Below are 13919 nucleotides of genomic sequence, written 5' to 3'. Positions count from 1 at the left end.
CCATTATCTTCACCATTGTGTCATCAATTATCTATAACACTTCAGGTGAAATTCATTATAAAGCTTAGGTGAAATATTGGTTGTACACTTTAAAGTGGATCTGTGGCAAAGTAATGTACATATTCCTAACAGGCTGTAAATAAGCTTTAAAAGAAGCTCTCAGTGGCCTCTGTAGCTGCAGGTACTGTGAATCAATTATCCACAAAAGATCACTGAACAAGCACTGAAGTAGTTCAATTTGGCTCTCTCAGCAGCTCCGCTCCCCCCTACCAGCAGTAACTCAGAAGCCCAGTTCACCCCTCCCAGCAGTGGCTCGGGCCCCCTTGTTCTCCACTCCCAGCAAAAACGCAGTAGCCACCTTTCAAATATCTACCGTGTTTCCCCGAAAATAAGACACTGTCTTATATTTTCTTTGGCTCAAAAAAACAAACTAGGTCTTATTTTATTTTTTTAATGTACAACAATCCACACTTATTCATGTAGAAAAGTCTACATGTATTCATGTACAAAAATATGGTGATCAGGGCAATCAAGGGTGCTGTACCTTTCCAAGAGCAATTTGCTAACCAATCGCTGGCCAGAATGAGCGAAAGCGCACTTTCACTATCGATTCCTCACAGGCGGAGTGCATTCGGTATCACTCCGCCTGTGACAGGAGCCGGCGCTATAGAGGAGGCATCGGCTTATGCGGCTCTGCTCCCTGCGCTGCTGCCTCGCTTCCTCTAGCGCTGGCTTCATTCCCCCTTATGCCACCACCAGCCCTGGGAATGGTCACAACTAGGTCTTATTTTCGGGGTAGGTCTTATATTTTAGCAATTCCCAAAAATAGTACTAGGTCTTATTTTCGGGGTAAGTCTTATTTTCGGGGAAACAGGGTATGTAACTGGACTAAAGTCTTACCATCAGGCTCCCAATTAGCCTCTCCTCTGCAGTATCTGCCAGCTGGGCACCGTTTGCATGAAGCCAATGACAGGGCTCCCTCCAATGGGTTGAAAGTGCCAGCCGGGCATGGGGTAGGTGCTGCAGTCATGGCTGGACAATAATTACCTGAACACAAATAGAGTGATATGATTATTCACATCAACATGCTTTAGTAACCTCCATATTCTGTAATTATTCCCAGACAAGTGGCCATTGCAGTTTAATCAGGTTCAGAAGAGTAAATATTTCCACGAGCAGCTGATGCATCTGATTCATGTAAAATATATGTACTGGACACGGATCACAATTTTGCTACTCGGGGGGATCGATATATTTATCTTCCTAGAGTTTTTGTGCGCGGCTCGATTTTTGTCGAATAGAAGTATTAAACACACAGGTACATCCCCGGTACTGTCATTACCTCGAGGGCAGTTGAGAGGTTCTACTGTAGACACATGCATACAACTGCTTCCTGCAGGGCAGGGGAGGCATGTACTTGCTCCCGGCATAGGGCTGAATGTGCCTGGGTCACATGGAATCTCCAAACTGCTTCCACTGGGGCAATAGAATCCAGCCGGGCAACGATAGCCATGAATGTCATCTGAGGGACAGGAAATGGAGCTGCCTTCTATACAGACATATCTGGAGACACAAACATTTCTTCATCAGACATTTCAGAGAAGGAGACACACTGAGGAGAACTGTCAGAGTTTGGCCAAGGATTTGCTGGGAATAATATTTATGTGTGTGAAGTGTTTAAGCTTTATTTACCAAAATGTCAATATTGGTTACACACTTCATTTAGCACACATCTGCTTATATTATTTATTGGGCTTAGGTACTGAAATCTGATGTAAATCTGAACTGAAAGACATTTCGTATCAGATAAACAACGTTTCTTTTAAATAAAACAATAATTCATAGTCCCCATTATAAGCCCATGTGACAGCGTGACAATGCAGGAGCACAGCTGAGAGACAGGGTCAGTGCGTTGTCCCCCTATCACTAGTAGTGCCTGTACAACGACCTCCATGCCCATTATAAGCCCATGTGACAGCGTGACAATGCAGGAGCACAGCTGAGAGACAGGGTCAGAGCGTTGTTATCCTATCACTGGTAGTGCCTGTACAAGGACCTTCATACCCATTATAAGCCAATGTGACAGAGTGACAATGCAGGAGCACAGCTGAGAGACAGGGTCAGAGCGTTGTTATCCTATCACTGGTAGTGCCTGTACAAGGACCTTCATACCCATTATAAGCCAATGTGACAGAGTGACAATGCAGGAGCACAGCTGAGAGACAGGGTCAGAGCGTTGTCACCCTATCACTAGTAGTGCCTGTACAACAACCTCCATGCCCATTATAAGCCAATGTGACAGCGTGACAATGCAGAAGCACAGCTGAGAGACAGGGTCAGAGCGATGTCACCCTATCACTGGTAGTGCCTGTACAACAACCTCCATGCCCATTATAAGCCCATGTGACAGGGTGACAATGCAGGAGCACAGCTGAGAGACAGGGTCAGAGCGTTGTCACCCTATCACTAGTAGTGCCTGTACAACAACCTCCATGCCCATTATAAGCCAATGTGACAGCGTGACAATGCAGAAGCACAGCTGAGAGACAGGGTCAGAGCGATGTCACCCTATCACTGGTAGTGCCTGTACAAGGACCCTCATGCCAGGACCACCAGGTATTGGTTTTTCGAAAGTTGCACATATAAAAATGCTGGAAATGACTGTTAAAATGACATTAATACGTTAAAACATGCATTAAATTTTAATGATTGGATTTATGACTGCTTTAAAATAAGTTACTAATTAAAACCGGGGCTGCCGACAAATTTACTCTGGTGCATATAAAGGAAATGTATATCATATGAGGTGTGATAGCACCCCCTAGTGTTTATAATGCATTATGACATTTCCACTCCCACATCACATCCTATAGGCAATATCAAAGAGAACTACAGGAGATTGGAGTAAAGGGCTTTCATGAAGAACGTTTGCGTCATTGACCATTATGCCACTATCTGGATATTCTGCATAGCCTCCTATATATAAAAACCTCCACTTATGGAAGATGAAATGACAGTATGTAACAATTCAGTACTCCAGCATGAGTGGACAGACAATTTTGGTCATGCACTGAAATGTGATTATAAACTCCACTCCAGGATGTCATAACGTCTTGTTCTACACTATATGGTGGAAGAGATATGCAATTGAATCTTTGTCACCTACAATACAACAGTGAACATGTATGGTGCAAAGGTTCCATCACAAAGGTTCATAGGTTCCATCCCAAGAATTTAAAGGTTCCGTCCTAAAAGTTCAAAGGTTCCCTCCCAAGAGTTCAAAGATTCTGTCCCAAGAGTTCAAAGATTCTGTCCCAAGAGTTCAAAGATTCTGTCCCAAGAGTTCAAAGATTCTGTCCCAAGAGTTCAAAGATTCTGTCCCAAGAGTTCAAAGATTCTGTCCCAAGAGTTCAAAGATTCTGTCCCAAGAGTTCAAAGATTCTGTCCCAAGAGTTCAAAGATTCTGTCCCAAGAGTTCAAAGATTCTGTCCCAAGAGTTCAAAGATTCTGTCCCAAGAGTTCAAAGATTCTGTCCCAAGAGTTCAAAGATTCTGTCCCAAGAGTTCAAAGATTCTGTCCCAAGAGTTCAAAGATTCTGTCCCAAGAGTTCAAATGTACTGTCCTAAGCATTCCCTGCAGCCACATTTTGCAGTTCCTCTGCAGCACGGCCAATATCATGAGGCGGCATGAAATGGAACCATTGAACTACACATGTTTTTTGCACTGCTGTACAGTATTGGAAATGGTGGCAAAGTTAGAAAATGTCTAAGAGATAAGCAGATGAACAGAGCCTAATTTCCAAATAGCCCACATCATACCAACGACTCCCCCAGATGATGACACCCTGCTTATTTGACTAATGCACAGCCAATGAAGACAAGATCCCCTCCTACTCTAAAGCTGTATTTTCAGTGTATTTTCACTGAAGGTATATGCTGTGCTGTAGCTTATATACTCCAGCCTCCTGTTTTCTATACAGTACACCCAGGGCCGGATTTACTCTCTCTGCTGCCCCAAGGCCAGGTTCCTCAATGCGCTCCCCTACCCTTCAACCCTCCACCACATGGAGAATGGCAGACCTGCAGGCTGCATACAAGTGATCTCGGTGACATCGCCAAGATCACTTGTACAAAACAAGCGGCGGGTTCCCCGCTGTACATTTAGCTCTGCTTGCCCAAAGCAGGTCTAAATGTAGAAAACAACTACCTACCAGGCGCCCGGAACTGCATGTCCCAGGCATCGGGAGATAAGAATCCCACACCCCTGCTGCCCCTCTACTCCCTGCTGCCCCAAGGCCAGGCCTTGGGGGAAATCCGGCACCCGAGTACACGCCACTACAGTCTGTTGTACACTTTGTTGTTTGCAGATTGCACTGGTACATCAGTTTTTAGAGACTGGCAATTGGTGTGTTTATTTTTTGTGCCACAAATGTTATCACACGAATCCTTGTCAGTAGTTTCACAGCATTTCTTAGACACTTATTATTCCCTAAAATTGAAACCTGTGCAACGAAATAAAATGGTCCGGATTAAGCACATCATCGTGATCCCTGCTGTGCCCAGAATGGGAATTTTTGCTAGTTCCAAGAGAATGTGCCAGTACCATTGTGTGTGTTACAGCGAATCCCAACGATGAAGTAACTCTTCTCAATGCTCCCATTTCATGTGTTACAGTGACATCTAGTGTTTGTGTCATATGATCTCCGCATATTGTGCCCATGACATCCCGTACATGTATAAATAATGTAAATTGAATAGAATCTGGATAAAACTGAATAGGATTCAATGTAAATTGAATAGGGTCTGGAATCGAAAAATAAGAGCTCTGTGTGACAGTTTCCAACTTACTAACAGGTATGAGAAAACAGGATGTGTAAACGGCCTAATTTAAGAACGCACTTATCTCAGACTGATTTTCCCTTTCCTTCTCCAAGTGAAGTAGAGGAAGAAAATATTCTGATTTTTACAGGGAATACCGGTTTTCTGAGACAACTGTTTTCTCAGATATTTTATTAAATGAGGCCCCAAAGATCACATACATTTATAAGATGTATATATTAACACACTGACTGCTGCAAGAGTTATCTCACCCTGCGGAGCATGGAGGTGCCAAGGATGGATCGGAGAGTCCAGCCTGAGCACAGTAGTGACCTGCAGGGCATGGCTGGCACTCTTCCTGGGTACTCAGCCCTGCTGCCATAGAGAATGAGCCTGGAGGGCAGGGAACTGGTGCTCGCGTTCCATTCGGGCAATAGTGTCCAGCCGGGCAGATGTCGTTCTGGGGGAAATTTATATCGAAGGGCACCTGATGACCACAAAAACAGAGTAATTACTTTTACATTCTCCCGTGGGGTCCAGCACATCGCTCTTTCATTTACATCATACCATTTGATGGATTAGCCACTTCAACTGTACATGTTGTTAACAAATTATGGCGCAATTCCCACCTTTCAGCCATAGGCCTAGTAATTCAGCAATAACTCTGCCATTGCTTATGATGTGGAAGTGATATGTATAAAGTCTGTTGTGACCAACAAGGCTTCCATTTGGTGGTATTGTCTTCCAATAATTACTAAGTTTGCTATAACTATACGTGAAATTCATATTTGTAGATAGGCCATATTCAGGTCTTAGATTCTCAGTTGCCATAGTTTCCCCCGGACAATGCAATGCATCGGAGATCAGTATATGCATTGCCAATGAGCTGTACAAGATGAGTACAGCTCATTGGGGTAAATAAAGGGCAATTTCACCCAACATGAAATGTCAGTTTTGGGTAGGCACCAGTGGTTTCAGCGGCTTAGCCTCTACCATCTCTTCAGAGGCACCATTGCTGGGATTTCCTTGAATCAGAGAAAGTGTCTCATCCAGCAAGGCTAAATTAGAGGGGGGGTCACGCTTTTAAATGAATTCAACCAATTATTTGTGTATTCTATACAATACACATTGTTGGTATTTGAGCAATAGGGATGATAGACAACCTATCAGGAAAGAATGGCATCATTTGCAATGGCTGCAGTAACTGTTTGGAACTTGCCAATAAGTATGACAAACAGAAATATGTGTTTGGGATGGAGTGGGTCTTTAACACAGTTATAGTGTAAAATGTTTCAGCAGAAATAAAACAATTATACAACAAAGCTTAGACACAAACTGTATACTGATTGGCATTAGCTCCCTAGCCATGAATGAGGCATAACAAGTGTAAACTACAATCTCTACAGTGTACAGGAGGAAATGTCTCCTCACCCTTGGTGTAATTGGTGTAGGGTTTATAGCCCCTTGGGAGCAGTAATAGCCAGCATAGCAATATCCGGTGGGCCTATCGAGTCCTTCAGAAGAACAATACATTCCTGAGACACAAAAAAAGTCATTATCATCATTAAGCAGAATATACTTTGTCTTCTATAGGTCCCTGAGTCATCACATTCTATACAGTGTATAGGACATGAGGACTTGAGAGGGACATACCATTGCTGCAGGATAGGAGCGGGCAGGTAGGAGGGACCGCCATGACTGCAGGCCATCTCCGAGGTTCGGGTGAGTATAACTTTTTTTTTGTTTTAGTTCCCAGACAAAAAAACGAGCAGTTTTCCCCACTGCAAGGGTCAATAAAATGTTTCCCGGAGTTATTCTGTAAGCACCTACATTGGTATTTTGGAGCTATTTCAGGATGTCAGGAAAATTGTAGCTGTCTCTTTCTATCAGCATTTCCCTTGTTAGCACACAAGAGGCTGATACCGGGTCAAAGTCAGGTACTTAAACTGTTTACACCTAAAATGCATTTAATGATGTATTATTTTTACCCAAAGCTGCATTAAAGAGGACCTTTACCCATATCTTTAAAATGACAACAAACACACCTTTAGAAATGTTTAGTAATGACAATCTACAGACACACACTCCTAGATAATTGCCGCCTTTGTATTCTTTTCATACCTGCATACCTGACAGTGGCCATGTTAACTAAAGGCAGATTACTAGAGCTCCCTTTACTTCCTGGAACTCTGGCACATGTGACCAGGATACAGTCAGTGTACCCATCACACTCAGAACCGCTGCTCCATGAGATAGGAAGTGGGTGCAGCAGGTGTCAACGGGTGGCTTCTGTCAAAGTATAAGTTAAAGATGGACACCGGCACTCCGAGGCCGATGTCACTTGTTTGCCTGATGAAGGGGATCCTGTGAGACCCCAAAACGTTGTATCTTGTGTTTTGCATTTGCAACAAGTATGTGAATAAGTAGACGTACTGGATTTGTTTTGGAGTGCCGGCGTCCATCTTTTACTTAGACATGTGACCATGCACATCATTTCAGGGGAGGAAAATGCCTTTCCTGAGATCTCCTGATATTACAGATGAGATTTCCCAGCAATGCTCTGCTGATGTAACCTCCCCAGGATGAAACGCTTGGACACATTACATCCCTAATACCCAAGAGGACCAGGAAGTGGATGAAATTTATTTGTAAGTAAATGGAAACAAGTTTGTGTAACTAATGAATGTAAGATGATTTTGAATCAGCAGGCAGAGCTGTATGCTGATGTGATTTTTAGTAAAAGGGAGTGAAGGTCCACTTTAAGTTGTGTCTTTTATATCTGCCTGGAGTTCACCTTTCAACTGTATTAATTCAGTTTTAATTCATCGATCTTCTATCTGAAATCAAATGTTCTGGTTTAGCAAACAAATAGTATATTTACAGTGATTCATAGCAATGGGGCGGGTTGACTGAAATAAGTAGGAGGGTGATGAGCGCTGCATACTATGAAGTATTGACCACCTATGCAATCATTGTGATGCTCACTCCTCTATTATAAGCACCAAGCCTTATTATTTTCAGAATTGATTTTATTTTCCTTTCTTGTGTTTAAACAAGTGACATCTGGGAAAAAATCAGTTACAAAAACAAAACATAGATACATTGTGTCTAACTAAATATGTTGTTTGTGTATTTATTCCTTCATGATTACCACAAATATGTATTTAGCAAAGACGTCATTCTGTTTTTTTTCAAATTCACAAAAAATATAAAACAAAAATCTTGTATTGTTTTCATTTTATTGTCAGTTGTCACAACACAGTATTCTCACCGGCTGGGCAGGCCTCACAGTCTGATTTACTGGAAGCTCCGGTCTTTGGTCCGAACGTTCCAGCTGGACACGGGTACACGGTAATAAAGCTGGCACCCGGTGGGCAGTAGTGTCCAACAGGGCATAGAGATGGCATTGCTATCCCCAAGCCTAGGATAGAACATGCAGGCAAGTAAAAGAGACAACATCAATACATTCTTCAACAAAGTAAGATAATGATGGGGAGGAGAGATGGAGAATATGGTACAGAATATAGCAGGAAAAGGAGAGGCATTCGTTTGAAAATTAGACATGGAAGAACCATTACATCTAGGGCTCTGGACTCTCTAATGTCTACCTCATAAACCAAGCAAAACAAATGACAAACGCACTCAACAATTTGTCACCAGTTATACAGTAAGGTGCACACGAAATGGGCTTTGAACAGTAAAACAGTAGAAAGGCATCATGGCACACTCACAAATCAGCATGTAACACAACTTGTCTCACCACTGAGGATAATAACAGAGGTTTGGATACACATCTTCTGCAGAGGATGTGAAAGCCGCAATGCCGCGCCAAGGCACCTCTTATAGTGCGGTCCTAACTCTAAACTATGAGAGTCTCCATCTTGGAGCACATGGGGGCAGAAGATTTCAAATTGGGTGCAGGCCTGTCAGGAGGACGCCCAGCCTCCTTAAAAGCACAGAAACACCTCATAACCTCATACCTCATAAACCAAACACTACTCTGAGCAACGTTATTATAAGTCACTAACAGAACCACAGTACATGCTTTCAAAACCATTACACAGAAATGTCGTAACACTATACACATTCATTTGGGCAAAACTCTAAGCAGCCCATCAGGAAAGCCACCCTGCCTTATAACATCTATGTGGTTTGCTATAGCTGTAGCTATACCGTGGATGAACACAGCCATTGTCAATGGAGTAGCAATACTGATGTAGATTATACGTAAATTTGCTTCACAATGCAAGAAAATAATACTGAAATCCCTGGCCTGAAAAAAAACACTGAAATTAGGTATCTTCAGAGATGTAAATATTCCATATAGTGAGAGACCCTAGATCTTTGAGGTGAGCATCAGAACATGAAGAAAAGCCAGAAAGAAAATGTATATTTTGGGAAATTTGTTTTAGGACCTCTGTCAATTGGCTTTTGTTTGTTTCTCTACACATACAGGTCAATAAGAATGCAAAAACAGCCTCAAAGGAGGCCAATGCAGGTCAGATGGAAGTCAACTAAAGGCCAAGAGCATCTGTCAATCAACTCCAACTGGTCTCAAAGGCGAGCAGAATGTACCAAAAGCCCAAAGCCCATCAACACAGGCCTTATAGTCTATGGCAACATAAACTTACGGTCAACCGGTCAGTAGATAAAGAATTTGAAAGCTACCAATCTAATTTATAAGACCAATTAAATATAAACTACCTGTACATTTTTTTTTCACACCAGAGAAACCAGTCAAATAAATGATATTTGGTGTATGTGTCAATAGAACTATGACTACTAAAGTGATCGTGTCACTTACTGTCGTTGGTGGGTCCACAGTAAAATCCTGTCAGACAAGTCTTACAAATCTCCCTCCCCTCCAGAGATTGGTATGTTCCGCTCTCACATGGCACTGGTTCTGGAGACCCTGCAGGACAGAAGAATCCACTTGGACAGCGGTGAGCAGAGGGCCTTGCGGATATTTGTCCAGGAGGGCAGTAAAATCCAGGAGAACACAGTCCTTGCCAAATCGCCTTGCCAGTCCCTTCACAAGAAATATATTATGGTGAAAAAACACATTTATCAATCTACTGTATTGCCGCAGACCAGACATTGTCCGAGAATTGTCTTTTGAGTGTAAAAAAATAATTGCTGTCTATTCTTCATGATCCCATCTACATTTTATGGCTTTGCTCCCCCTCCTTTCGTTACTGTCCACTTGTGTCTACACCTTAGCTACACTCTTCACATGTTGTGTACAGAATACAGCGGTTGCAGGAATCTTCCACAATTGATCATATCTGTCAGTTATTCATAGTGCAGCTCAAATGACACATTACGTCCTGCCCACATAATCAATGATAACACTAAATAAAGGTGTGCAGATAAACAGCATATAGAACTTCTTTTAAAAAAAAACAATTGAAAAGAGCCCTGAGTACTCTGATACATTGTGTTACAGCTATATTATTATTATTATACAGGATTAATAGAGCGCCAACAGTTTGCTCAGCACTTTACAATATAAGGAAGACATTACAATCACAATACAAATCAAGACAAGATGGTAAGGAGGGCCCTGCCCCTGAGGGCTTACAATCTAAAAGGGAGGGGGAAGTGATACATGACTATAGGACTTGCCGTTGCAGAAATGTCCAGAAGGACATGGCTGACAATCTTCAGGTGCCTTGTTGCCACTGAATGGAGCAAAGGTCCCTCTGTCACAGGGAACGGGAGAGGTTGTCCCTTCCGGGCAGTAGAATCCAGGAGGGCACATTGATTGGTCAGGACGGTACGACTGAACGCCACAGAAGTATCCAGCCAGGCAATCTCCTGTAAATACATAAGTCAGATTGTGCAGTCATGCAAAGAAAAGTCAGTAATAATTATCAGCATCCAATCTTCTTTCCACTCAGAAAACTGCAATCTGATTGGCTGCTAAGGGTTAGTGTACTTTTAACATCATCATTGCACTATTTTACTAACTAACACCAAATATTTGTTTTTCTGCATACAGCTAAATACATATACTCTAAAAGAACAGTTTGACCTCCCAACATTTTTTTGATATATGTTCAGACAGTCTTGTGATCCAGACACCATTGCCAGGCATCACAGCCATACTCATCCCTGCAAACACTGCACATAAGCAATACAGCCTTTTCCAGGATCTGGTATATTCTGTAACTGTACAATGAAGAAGGAGAAGCATTCCAATGAGGCCATGTCTGTGTGTTCCTCTTGTAGGAATGTCCACAGTGTTAAACTGACAGCACTGTGTAATTCAGGTCTCGGTGTTGCTCCTCACTATCCCAGCCTGAGCGCAGCTGTACAAAGGATTAGAGGAAGTTAATATCAAGGCAAATTCTGGTATTATCTTTTTGTTATATCCAGGAGTTTAGACATTCACATGTTGTTGTTCCCGGTGTGGGTCGCACCTCCTTGTGACCTCACTGCAGACTGGATCATTTAGGACATTCAAGTAGAAGGTCTTGGCAAAATCATTAAGGGCTTTTGAACTAAATTAGTTGACCCACTGATGACATCATCACTGAATGTTCTGACAAACGATTTCAAACAAAACTCTTTAGCGGTACCATAAAAGGATGTTTTCCACTGAGAGGTCTGTTGATTAAATTACATTAGAATGATGCTAAATGGTGACTTTTGATACAAACAGTTCTTAGTCTGGTTTTTCTTTAAAGTATATTCTTTAAATATGAGACAAAATGGGGATGACCTTTTTAACCTTTCTTAAAATAGATATCTAGCTGTCTGCGGTTTTAATACTTTGAGTCACTGACCTCCTGAGACAAGCATGCAGCAAGTTCAGGTAAAACTCCCGATCTGCATACTTGTTCTGGGTCAGAGACCCTGATGCCAATATATCAGAATCACAGCCAGGTAACTAGCATTTTAACAAAAGGTCAGCAATTCACCTCAGCTCACCCAAGCACGCTCAAAACTGTGACCAACACACCTACCCCCAACCCCCCTCCTGGCCTACTTAGTTGCATTCCCCACCCTTTAGTTACCCGCCACAAGTGGAAGGGGATGCCTCTCCCACAACAGCTGGAATGGACTGGCCCAGAAGGTGTGTGTGAGTTCACACCAAACCCCAGCTTGTCACTGCTCCTGAATAAGTTGATGGATCTAAAATTCAGGGTGCTTTACCTGAAAGGTATCCAGAGACACAAAACTTCCCGGCTGGACACACGTCTCCTGTCACGCCATCACTTGGGTTGGAGATCTCTGCTCTCCCCATGCACCAGTATCCAGGCAAGCAGGGTCCAGATGGTTCTAGGAGACCTTCAGTGCCACAGTAAAACCCTACAGGGCAGGTTCTACATTCAGCTGCAATAGAGGGATACAATCAAAGCCTTCTCCTCAAAAAAAGAAAGGGGACACAGGTATATAGCATTTCCTGTTGCATACCTATTAGTAAATGTTATGTTGTGCCTAGAGCATATATTGTATGTAAAAACAATATATTGTGATAGTGTATAGGTTCAAGCAGGAGAATTGAGAATGACCAACCTTCTGCTTTCAGCTGTCTGTTTGGGCTGTATGTACCACGAGGACATCTCCGTATCATTTCAGAGTCACTACCCCTGGGGCAGACATGGCCAGCAGGACATGGCTGGGGAGTGACACTTCCACCCATCTCGGTGGTGTTACAGTAAAAACCCTCCGGGCAGATCTTACAGCTGGATTCCCTCTCCAGGTCTTGGTAGAATCCTGCTCACATCAAAACAGGAAATCTTAATAAAGCGTAAAAATGCTCAGCAAACATTCCCATTCTTTGCAGTAAAGGCAATCGGTGGCTGTAAAAGCATTTATGACCAGGACACTGCTGCAAGTGCTGTGAAAAATAGCGTAGCCACACAATAGTTGAGAAAAAGAGCTAAGACAAGAGCTAGATAAAATGCATGGAATCTATGCTGAGCATCTGTGGGTATGCAGCCTTACAGTAATGATCATAGAATGACAACTAACATGCATCTCATTGCTGTGAATAGCAGCCCATTGTTTCTCTGATCAAGCATTCAGAAATGAGCCATGGTGGAGATATACAGCAGTACATACCATTCCCACAGGGCAGGGGAACTCTAGCACCTGGAGGACAATAGTGGCCCATAGGGCATGGAGCCCCAGTGCTGCCATCAGCAGGTGACCCCACAGCAGCTCCAAGTAAACAGTAGAACCCTGCAGAGCAATTTCCTGTAATAAAAAGGGAGCAGTCTATTAATCGCCAGTCCAGACACATGCGTACAGTATACAGGGCAATGTGAAGTATTGGCTCTGACCTGAGATTAATGATAAAGCTTCTCCCTGGCAGAATTTCCCCGGAGGGCAGGCCAGGCATGAATCATGAGAGGACATCCCTGGGTGAGGCTGGAAGCTGCCTGCAGGGCAAGGAAGAGGATGTTGGCTCCCAGCAGGACAGAAATACCCAGCTGGGCACAGAGCTCCACTCTCGCCATCCATAGGGTTTGGCATGCGGGCATTCAGGGTACAGTAATATCCAGAGCTACACTTTCCCGAAGGAGCTGAAAGACCTGAAAAGGCAAATCACAGCACGGCAATCTATTTTTATGACAAAAAGTACAGAACAGATTCAAACATTCTACAATAAATCCCAGAGTATTAAAACACTTATTCAAACATCACCAAATTTATTATTCAGAGTTAACAAGGAACCTCTCTCTCAGCAATCATTTCTGTAACTTACAGCTCTCCAGATATTAACTACAAGGCACAGTACTCTGTACTTGATGTTCATTTCACCCCCAAACAGTACTTAATACGCAAAATTTCTGGTACAGCCAGGATTAAACATCTAGAGGAGTCTGACCTCTGGTGGAGAACAGCTTGCATTACAGTCTGATGCAAATTATGACTTGTGATTTGTTTAACCCATCAGATTCATTGCTTTCTTTTACTCCTAAAAAAAGAATACTATATATACTGATCAGCCATAACATTATGACCACTAACAGGTGAAGTGAATTACATAGATTATCTGGTTACAATGGCACCTGGAAGTGGGGGGAATTTATTACAATGATACCTGGAAGTGGGGGGAATTTATTACAATGATACCTGGAAGTGGGGGGA

This window comes from Nanorana parkeri, unplaced genomic scaffold (genome assembly GCF_000935625.1).
Source record: "Nanorana parkeri isolate BGI_ZX_2015 unplaced genomic scaffold, ASM93562v1 scaffold485, whole genome shotgun sequence".
Lineage (NCBI taxonomy): Eukaryota > Metazoa > Chordata > Amphibia > Anura > Dicroglossidae > Nanorana > Nanorana parkeri.
This window is presented reverse-complemented; position numbering follows the sequence as displayed.